At 27.5% G+C, this 10,957-nt stretch overlaps 1 long non-coding RNA gene across 1 annotated transcript; it reads right to left on the reverse strand.

The window, feature by feature from the left end:
* Nucleotides 1-9,560: 9,560 nt before the first annotated feature.
* On the reverse strand, nucleotides 9,561-10,355 carry LOC108774811 (uncharacterized). The gene is made up of 3 exons (XR_001940738.1): nucleotides 10,285-10,355; nucleotides 10,077-10,210; nucleotides 9,561-9,681 (listed from the first exon to the last, which is right to left on the reverse strand). It is a non-coding gene; the product is annotated as an uncharacterized LOC108774811 (long non-coding RNA).
* Between the last annotated feature and the right edge of the window lie 602 nt (nucleotides 10,356-10,957).

Raw genomic sequence — 10,957 nt, forward strand, 5'->3', positions numbered from 1 at the left:
TATATATTACAATTAATTAACTTATAATAAAAATCCAAAACTTACAAAAAGTTAATACCTTTTCATACCTTCAGTATTTAATGTAATAAATACGCTACACACACACCTCCACATACACCCACATATCTTGTTACATGTTAACGTGAAAGAGGAACAGACATTTTCTCTATAGTATAAATCATATACTTAATCTAAACAGAACAGTAACTAACATTTGGAGAACCATTTCGAATGTTTAATAAATTGTTTCCACTCGTTCCAATTTGTAGCATTTGATACAAGTATATGATATTCAATATATACGCGATTGGTGGCGAAACACCAACAAAATGCGACGGAGAAGGAAATAGAGAAGAATATATTGTGGGCGATTTTACCGGAAAACAGTTGGAATATCGAACTGAAAGGTAGCAGGGTCATTGGCGAAGGTCCAGAATCGACGCTCGTGTATACGTGGTTCATATCTTGATGTGTGCCCTCGCAATACGAGAGAACAGGATCGAATTGTCAACAGAGAACTATAGGCGGCGCGAGATAAACGTGGTAGAAATTAGGTCATCTAGGAACGAGCGAGACTTAATGGCGATTGCTATAATATGTCGTTTCTTCACAGATTCTCTCTCTCTCTCTCTCTCTCTCTCTTTTTGAAAACCAAAATTATACCTAATACCAAAGTAATTTAGAAGATTTAATATTTGATTTGATTCAATCAATCTTATCAATATAAATTTGATGTGATGATATGCACACTATACAGTTAACTGTGCTTATTAAGAAATATCTATTTTTCTAATAACAATCTCGATAATCCTTAAGCAACCCTTATATAATTTACATATAAACACAATTTTTATTTCTTTAATAAATAATACATTATATTGTAATATAATGTATTGTATATTTATTTTTACAAAATTATATTTTTTAAATAAATAAATTTAAGTTTATTTTATTTTATAAATCTAATTTGATTTTTTATTTATTGAATAGTTTTATGTTTTATTAATCACCAATTTAAAATAAAAATATTCTCGACTTCTTCCAATTTCCATTAAATTTTTCATTTTAAAGAATGACTTGGTGTTACAATTACGCCTATACGAATTGTTTCTATCGGATAAAATATTTTTAACTTCGTTAGACTGAGCTAATTGTTAAAAAAAATTCAATTAACGAACGCTATTGAACGAAGCCGCGAAGTCAGCCTCTCGAAACGAGTCAACATTGCAAGAGCGGATATTCCACGATATTGGCGTAAAAGCCGTTTCGAAATAAGTAGTGGGCGTTGTGGGCTTTAACATGAAATCATCTCGCGTTTCTTTTCTGCTCTGGAAGCCGCGGAAGAAGCGGGTAGTCTTTCTTCCACGCCCGCAGAGTCAACCCTTGTAATCGTAGCTACGATTACGAAATGTTAAGAAACGTTCTTTCTACCGAGAAAAAGAAAAGTAATAAGAGTCGACGGAACTTTTTTTATCCGTGTCTGACCTCGTTGTACGAATGCTTATACTTTAAAAAGAATTTCGATAATAAATTTGTCTTCCTTTCTCTTGCAAAAATTTGATATTGGAATAAAAATAGGTATACATTCTAAAATTCTAAATGATTAAATATAATTGTAAACTATTCAATTCAATATGTAAATAAAAATTTTATATTAATTCCATATTGTATAAATGTATGTCTATATAATATTAAATGTAGAGAAACTTGGGCCATAATGAAACCATATGAAGGATAATGGGGTATAGTTAATAGTTAGTATGAAATATATCTTATCATATTCATTTAACAGTTGTCATATTATTTTTAACTGATAATTACTAGAAATTGTTTAATGCGTTTGCTATACCTCTCATAAATAGCATAGCGAGATTAATGCACGCTTTTGAAAAAACAATAATTTTATCCTATTAACCTATTTCTTTGTAGTATATATTTTTCTTACAGTAGATATTCTAAAGATTATTTTAGTGTATAAAATTAACAAAGGAACCTCTCGAGGTGTCAATTTCTGATTTTAATGAAACTTTGTGAACTTGTAGCTTACATAAAGAGATGAATTTAAAAAATCAGTTACGATTATATAAAATATAATTCTATTTTTTATGTATCAGTTACGATTATATAAAATATAATTCTATTTTTTATGTACATTCCATTGCAACATAATTTTAAGTTCACCAATTTGAGAAAGCATTAAGAATAAATGTTGGAACATATCGTGACTTGCACAAGCAATAGTAAGAGGAATGTAACGAAGATAAGAGATACGAAGAAGTTCAAATAAAAGTATATACAGATATGAAACATTAATTCTACTTTCTGCTTCTTGCAATCCGGCTGTTCAACCCTATTTGTTCTTAATTTTACATTTTTTGTTTTTTGTTTTTTATATTCCTCCCATTTTTCTCTAGCAAGTTCTTACTGCATAATACTGTAATAAACAAAATTTTAATACTTAATTTTAACAAAAAAATATTTAAGCATATTATCATAATTTTCAATCAAATAAATAGTAAAAAATCACAATAAAAGTATATAATAAAGAAATAAGAGAAAATATTAAAGAGGATAATTATAATATAATAATTAATTATAATAAGTAATAGAGTTTGTCAGTCGACAATTTATCATGTCATTGCAAAATAATTTTAAAATATTTGATTAAATTTTTATCATTTTAAATTTTATTATATTACGTATTAATTGTATTAATAAAAACATAATATTACGTTGGTCTTCAATTAAAACATTAGCATCCACAAAATCCTTTTCAGACATTATTATAGCCTTCGCTTAGCGCGCTGCGGTTGCAGCTGCGGTTGCAACTACAACTACAGCAAGATTCGATTTAAGACGATGACGTAGCTAAGAAAGCAATGAAGGTATAGAAAATTTACGCGGAATGCACTGAAAGATGGTGTTGGTTTATGCTTTTATTATTTTCCCATCAATTTTGCCGCTTTTATTTTCTCGTACACTTTTCTATTTCACGATCGCTTCTCATCACTCTCATACACCTGCTCTATTAAATACCAAAAGGGCGTCACTTGTAAGTTCCACATTTATGAGAAATTTTGCTTTCCAGAATATCTTTAAAGTATTTTTAGAAGAATTAGATTGGATTCTACCAATGTATACAATTAACTTTAATTTTAGTTTAACTTACTGTTATTTATTTTTTTCTAATTCTTAACAAATTTTTTAAATTAGAAAATTTTTACAATAAAAAAAGATAAAGAGTAAGTCTGAATCGAAAATATTTAATCGTTTATTGACCGAACCGAGAATTCTCATGAGTTGAAAATACGCTTAACAAAGAATTTGCCTAAAAAACACTTTCTCCAAAATCGAATCACTCATAACAAGTGTCGAAAGTCTGTTTCGATCAAAATAGAAGAATGGAAATTCTAATGCGTTATACATTCAAAATTGAAATAAAAGTTTCTATTTTAAGATTTATATTATATATATATCTTGTATTTACATATTATTTACATCTCTGCTTTCACCATCATTATGTCAATAATTTTGAGTTAATTTAACATCTAATTATTAATATCTAAAAAAAAACATGTGATATTATTTTTTTATTATCTGCTTTTATAATTTGCGTTGCTGTTTGTGGAAACTGACAATGGAGGACTTTCTATGTCTTCATACTGTGGAAAGAGAGCTGTGCGAAGGAGTTGAAAATTGAAGCTGTCAAAATCGTCTCACCGGGTACACAAGGCATGAAAGATTTTCTATTCTCGCATAGGGACATCTTGCATGCTTTCTCTTCTCTCTATCGATTCAGTAAGCGGTCCGTAAGGAAGAAGCGGCCTTAAGGGCGCACGCTCAATGGCGCTAACCTATTTACCTATGTAGACCCGCCGGGACACCACACCGGGTGACTCATTTTCATCGATCCGCCGGCATTTCATCGTTATGCAACTTCCGCTTTTCTCTCTTTTCCTACTTTATCCCTCAATGAGTAGGAAGACCGCGCACCAATTAAAAGTTGACTTGAGTGATAAACATGGGAATTAAGCCTCGGACGAATGAAAGTATGTATACAAGTTGTTCTGCATACCGTTGTGTCTTTTATTTACCAGTTTTTCAACCAATTGGTGAACTGACTTTGGTTTAACAGAAGTAAATGATAAACTTCTTACTTTCTACAACGTTTAACACCTTCCTTTTTATAAATACATAACATTAACAAATATTTTAACGTTAATATCTAGATTAAGAAAATTTAGATTTTTTTGTTATATTTAAAACGGTTAAGAATATTTAATTATTAAATAAACTACTGTTATTTAAAATAATTAAGAATAACAATTTTTTATTTTTTTTCATATTCATAAAGCTCGAATATAAATTTGTGAATGAAAAAATTGCACACAGGTAAACTTGGTTTAAAAATATCAATTTCAATTTCATAAAAGAATTTGTAACTAAAAACTGTTGCATAGACTTTCACACTCTTTAATAATATCAAATATTTGTCATACAAACAGAATTTACAACAAAAATATCCCATTACATTTAGAGATAGTTTTTATACTTTCAGCTTTTATTATTAAAATCAGTTTTTCATATTTCACATTTTTTATTTTTGGGAACTATTTTGAAAATTGATGCACAGGAGTATTTATAGTAAACCAATAAATTTTCAAATAATAAGCAATATTATATCTACCCAAGTGGGAATTTAATATCAACGAGGTACTGGTCCAGTACCATTTTTTAGTATTTAATACTGACTCGATACTGAATGCCAGTACTGATACCTGAGGAATGCTGGGATGATAGCAACGGGCCAAGATTCGTAATACATTACTGTTAAGTGTTACGGTACGGGATAACAGTATTATAACAATACCAAAAGTCAGTACATATATTGTACTAAATATCGATACCGATTCTTGGAACTATTACAATACGGGATTACCGTACAGGATGATAGTATTGTAACAGTATTAAAAATCAATGCATACGTTGTACCAAATATAGATATTGTTTCTTCGTATTATTACAGTATGGGATTAGTATATGGGATGACAGTATCGAAACAGTACTAAAAATCAGTACAATTATAGTAACTACTGTATTACTTACTTTGGCATTTTGAAACATTTTCTTATTGTTAGTCGAAACTTCATTGTTCCAGGACATTCTATAATTATGAAAATATCTATAAAACGGATAGATGCACTTTTTACTATTCTTTTCAAAATAGTGAATAAACGCGTTGCTTATTAAGGCAAACTTTAGTGCGCGAATTAGGAATATTGACATAAGACTGCGTATATGTGTACATAATCAATGAATAAAGTTTTGTATACTTTAGAAGTTTTCTTAGTTACGGAAGAAAAATTATTATTAATACAAGAGATATTCTTTCAAAGATTATAAAAAAAAGTATAAAAAATGTTTTCTTTCCGAACACTTTAATTGCATCTTCTTTCATCCAGATATCTCAATTTTTTATTAATGAGAAATTAGCTTGAATTTTCTAAGGTGTCACGATTTTATTTGACAACACTGAAAACTTACTTTTCTTCAGAGGCAATCTTATTTCAAACATCGTTATATCATGAGAATTACTTTGTCGTTAATTCGCTGTTCCTGCACACAGGAGATGGAAATAAGTTTATTATACTGTAGCATTTGGAAGTTATAATAGACTTCTGTTTACCTTCATTGGATTATCTGTAGTTATATTCTTCTTTATTCTGGCAAAATGCCTGCAGGTAAAATTGTAACAATCTCTCAATAAATATATTAGCGATATATATTACTCTTTCTTCTTTTTTCCAAGAAAATTCTTACTTATCTGTTGTGTATATTACACAATAGATAAGTATATTACATATGTGTTAATTTACATTCTACGCTCATAAAAATAGTTGTTTATGTTATATATTTCTATTACTTTTGTCATAATTAGATTGTTATAATTACAAAGTATTAATACCTTTTATTATAAAATTCAATTCAGTAAAATTTTAATAATAAGTAGCTTCATAATAACTTCATAATCATCTAGATAATAGCTTCATCCGTTGATTTCTTATTGCTGTTACAATTCCTCATTAATACAGGTTCTCGTAAAAGGAGATTGCATCAATTTAAACTTTCACGGTTGTTCTTACCAAGCGGAATAAAACGCGTTTCCTTTTTATTAATAAAACAAAGCTTTCGATGTCAAAACAATAAATAAAACAACATGATGGGCAAATCCGAGAGTCGTCGCAGGATATAATTAAGAAATTAATAATATATCTACACTCTCTCAAGTGTATTTTTAATCTGTATTTATTAATATTACATCTGTATTTATAATCCAATGTAATATTAAACTAGATTATCAAGCTTATCAACATTCGATTTATCAATTTTCTGTCAGCGAATTTGATCTCTCGGAAAGTCACTCATTTAACATCGCAACTTACGAATATAGGTATTGTAATTCTACCGTCACTACGATCCAAAGGATTTATTTACATCTGAAGATGGCTCGATCCAGAAGCCAAAACATGTCATGTGCGCAATTTAAACTGTTTTAATTATATTTTCAAAATTTCTTTTTTATGTATTAATTTCTTAATTATATCCTGCGAGACGACTTTCGGATTTGCCCTTTGTTTTTCTTATTTATTGTTTTGTTTCTATCATTTGACAATTTTGGTATCATAAACTATAATGAATATAAGTTTCTTTATAAAGAGAAGAAACATTTTCATTAAGTCATAGTAACAATACAATTCGGGCTCTCGTGGTACGTTTCTCGCAAGAAAGTGATTCGCGGATTGAGTCTCACATGACAATTCGTCGACAATTTCCAACTGTAATACACATTCCTTCACTGTTCGCTTTTGCTAGAAAAGATGAATTCTTTTATAGTAAAGGAAAATGGTACGAATAAAACAAATCACTTGTGTGAGGTAACTTTTTGTGCTTCCATCGTGTTTTTGTAACGAAGAAATGCTTTATTCATCGCTTTCGAACTTAAAGAATGCGTGAGAAAATTACTTCTATTTTCTGTTATATGCTTTATACAATAAAATCAATTGAATTTAACGGTACTCGAATAGTATTCTTTCTGTCGAATAAGAGTAATAACAATTCTTATTAATATAAAGTTTATAATTTTAGTAACGTTTATTAAAGTTTCGTAAAATTGTAAATACTTCTATAAATTTTGGATTTAATATTATAAAAATTAAGATATGCTTTGTAATAAATGTGTAACGCATATGCTATATCTGTGATACAGACTGCAAACGTAATCGATAATGTGCATAAACAGCCGTCCTGTGGAACGTCCTAATTTGCATTATGACATCATTTTATCGAATTAATTAGTGCCGTTACATCGCGCATCGCCGCACTGCTTCAAAGTGCAACCGACAAAGTCAAACATTAAACTATGCCTGCGATACGCCACCTTTTGAACATTTTCACTGTATGTACGTCACAGACTTTTGCTCTTATCATTATCAAACTGGCGATAATTAAATTAAAGTAAAAATAAATATATAGGCCCGTATTCAGAACGCGCTAACATGCTATAGTTTACGTCACGTATACTATAGAATTTCAGAGATAAAAGGGCGCGCTTTGATCGATAAAAGTGCGTTCTGAATACAGGCCATAGTATATAAAATAAGTATATTATGTATAGTTCCTTTATTTTATAATTATTTACTTCTCTATCTCTCTCTCTCTTTCTCTAATTTTTTTAATAAACTAACAGCTTTTTTGTGAATTACGACTTTATGTAATGTGCTAATACTTTTAAAATTAAAATGTATTTAGTTAAGATTATATATTAGTAATGTAAACTTTAATCACGAGTTTCAAAAAATTGATATTGATAAAAACTGCAATTGATATTTTATTTGATACTGCAATTTCGTGTTTTATTATATCTTCCAATGTTAATTATATTCAGTTTTTCAATAAAATATTGAAGAGAATTTTGCTGGTTTCAAAAAAATAAATTTGAAACAAAATTAAAGTAAATTTAGTATAAAATTATAATAATTAATATATAAATTAGCGTAACAGCATACAAATGTATATATCTATCAAATATATGTTTATTTAACATCAAAACTGTTTCATTAAAAAAAAAATTAGCAAAAAATTTCATTTGTAAAACAGTAAATTGATTTGACTTTGAGAGAATGCTATCGGATGTAATTCAATAATTGTTTACATGCGTTGTAAGCGGAAGTGATGATCGAATTATGCTGCCAGGAGCTCATATTCGTATTAAATAAACAAATAAACGTGAAATTTGGCCGTCATATTATTGGTAGAGATGCGGGACGCGAATATGTTGTTAATTAGCAGTTAAATTACTGCGCAATCCAGACATTTCGGTTGTGAAATACAGATAAATTCATAAAATTGCATTTTGATGATTTAATGAAATATTTCCGTATATTTTTATATGCACTATATTTTACATTCTCGTTCTCCTTCTCTTCTACCTTCCGTCCTTTTTTCTCTCTCTTCTCTCTTCTTTCCTCTCCTCTCGGTTATACACTCGACAGAAGCAGTATTTAGAACTATAGAGAAAAAATAGGATATTAAAAAATGGATTACCATATATAAATATTTTATATAAATGTCTGATTGTTGATGAACGTTTAACATTTAAAAAAATCCGCATTTGTTGCAATCCGCGTATGAATAATAATTGGGTATTTTATGTTATACATATATTACACGACATTCTTTACAATTACAATACATTGAGTGTAAATAATGCGTTGACTATATTGCATCAATATTATAAAGTTTTTTTTCGAGGAAATGTGCTTTTAAAACGTGAAATAGTTTCATTCAAGAGTTGCACGAAAAACGAAGTCAAATAAGATAAAAATATATTTTTGCGGAAATTTGTATTAATTAATAGAATACAATTATAAAAAAAACGAACAATTATTTCTCTCTCTCTCTCTCTTAATTAGAAAAAAATATTCTTAGCTTTAATTTCTGATTCTTTATTAGAGATTTATGTCTCAAAGTTTAAGTTTTTATAATAACAAAAAATAACGAATTATTGAATTAAATATTCTATTTATAATAACAAAATCAAACTTTTATTGTTACTTTAAATAAAATTTTTTATTTAAAACACTTATATTACAAAAATTTAATTAGAGAAGTAAATTCTTAATTCTTAAACAAGTTGAATATATAAAGTTTTGTTATATAAATATTTGCAAGTATAAAGAAATTTTAAAAATTAAGTTTATTGTATCAATCTATTTTAAATATGTTTAGAATCATATAATAAAGTGAAAAAAATCTATATATTTCGAAAAATATTACATTATAATAAATACATTACAAAACCAAGTCACTTAATTAAGATACAGTTATATATATATATTAATCTTAAAATTCATTTCATTATAACAAAAACAAAAATCAAAGGACATGGGAAAAATATAAAATGAAAAAAACATTAAACATCAAAAATGTATTATGTAATCAATTCTAATATTATTTTAATAATATATTTCATATATTCAATAATATATTTCAGTGTTACAATTTTACAATTTCATTATCAATCGTGTTCCAATATCCAGCTTTATTTGATCATACTTTACTTTTTACCAATTTACTTCCTACTTTTTATTTTTTACCTCCTAGTAATGATAGTATCGTAGGCTAAAAAAATATAAACTTATATAAATTATTCTATAATAATAAAAATATAATATATCCGATTAAAATAATGTTTAATTATTCTGCACAAGATTTATGTATTGATTCTAAATTCAACATAGAATACTTCTGTATCTTCAAAGATCGAGTGTCAGAAGCGATATGAATACACACACACACACACACACACACACACACACACACACACACACACACACACACACATACAAATATTTCTATCTAAGATGGATACAGTATCCATAAGATCCCAATACTATACTTGATCATCTAAAATACCTATTTCAAATATGATTTTTCGACTGGAAACATTAATTTTATATCACATTTGCAATTTGAAACATTTTTTGTCAGAGGTAAATATAATATCAATCACTTACGAGTAGAGGTTTCCCGGTAACTATGATTGTCATCAACGTTGCAATTATCGCAACAATGGCTATTAACTTTAAAGTATTCATACTATCCAGTTTAAATTAAATGAGTGCTGTATATTGCTCTTAGGCGATGCTTTCTATTAATTTAAAAATATATGATTTTGAATCAAGTAAGTAACAGATATATACCAGTAAGACATGATGTACGTACATAGTTCAGGCTGAAAGTTCTTTATTAATTTAAAAACATGATTTTAAATCATGTAAGTAACAGATATATACGAGTAAGACTTGAAATTGTATGTACATATACATATATCAGAAATAGTAAATCTCCTAACGCACTAAAAAAAAAATTATTATCATATTTAAATTTATCATTACTTGAATATGCGTCCAAGGATAAACATAAAATATGGTTTTTTATAATAAACGTAAGTTCTGACAAATATGTGTAAAAAATGTTTACTTATACATATATCTAAATCTTTATTTTTTTATTAAAATGTGTGTGGATTATCAAACAAGGAAGTGGATAGAAATATAGTTTTGATAAGAATTGACAGTTTTTTGAATGCACGATTGTAAGATACACAAGAGACATAACTCTTTTGACACATAAAATTTTTATCAAGCAGTTACAACTTTAGTAGTTATACGTAGCGTATTACGGTAGGGATATCTCTAGAAATATTTCTATAAAATGTTTGAAAACTTCTATCATAAAACAAATTTGCAATAATTTACGAATAGATTTGAAATTAATTAAATTGCAGAATTATATATAAAATTTAATAGTAAAAAAGTTTTAAAGAGATTAACGGGTATTGAAATAAAATATAATTATAATGACATTTAACAAAGAATACAAAAAGATAGATAAT

This window comes from Cyphomyrmex costatus, unplaced genomic scaffold, assembly GCF_001594065.2.
Source record: "Cyphomyrmex costatus isolate MS0001 unplaced genomic scaffold, Ccosl1.0 scaffold275, whole genome shotgun sequence".
NCBI lineage: Eukaryota > Metazoa > Arthropoda > Insecta > Hymenoptera > Formicidae > Cyphomyrmex > Cyphomyrmex costatus.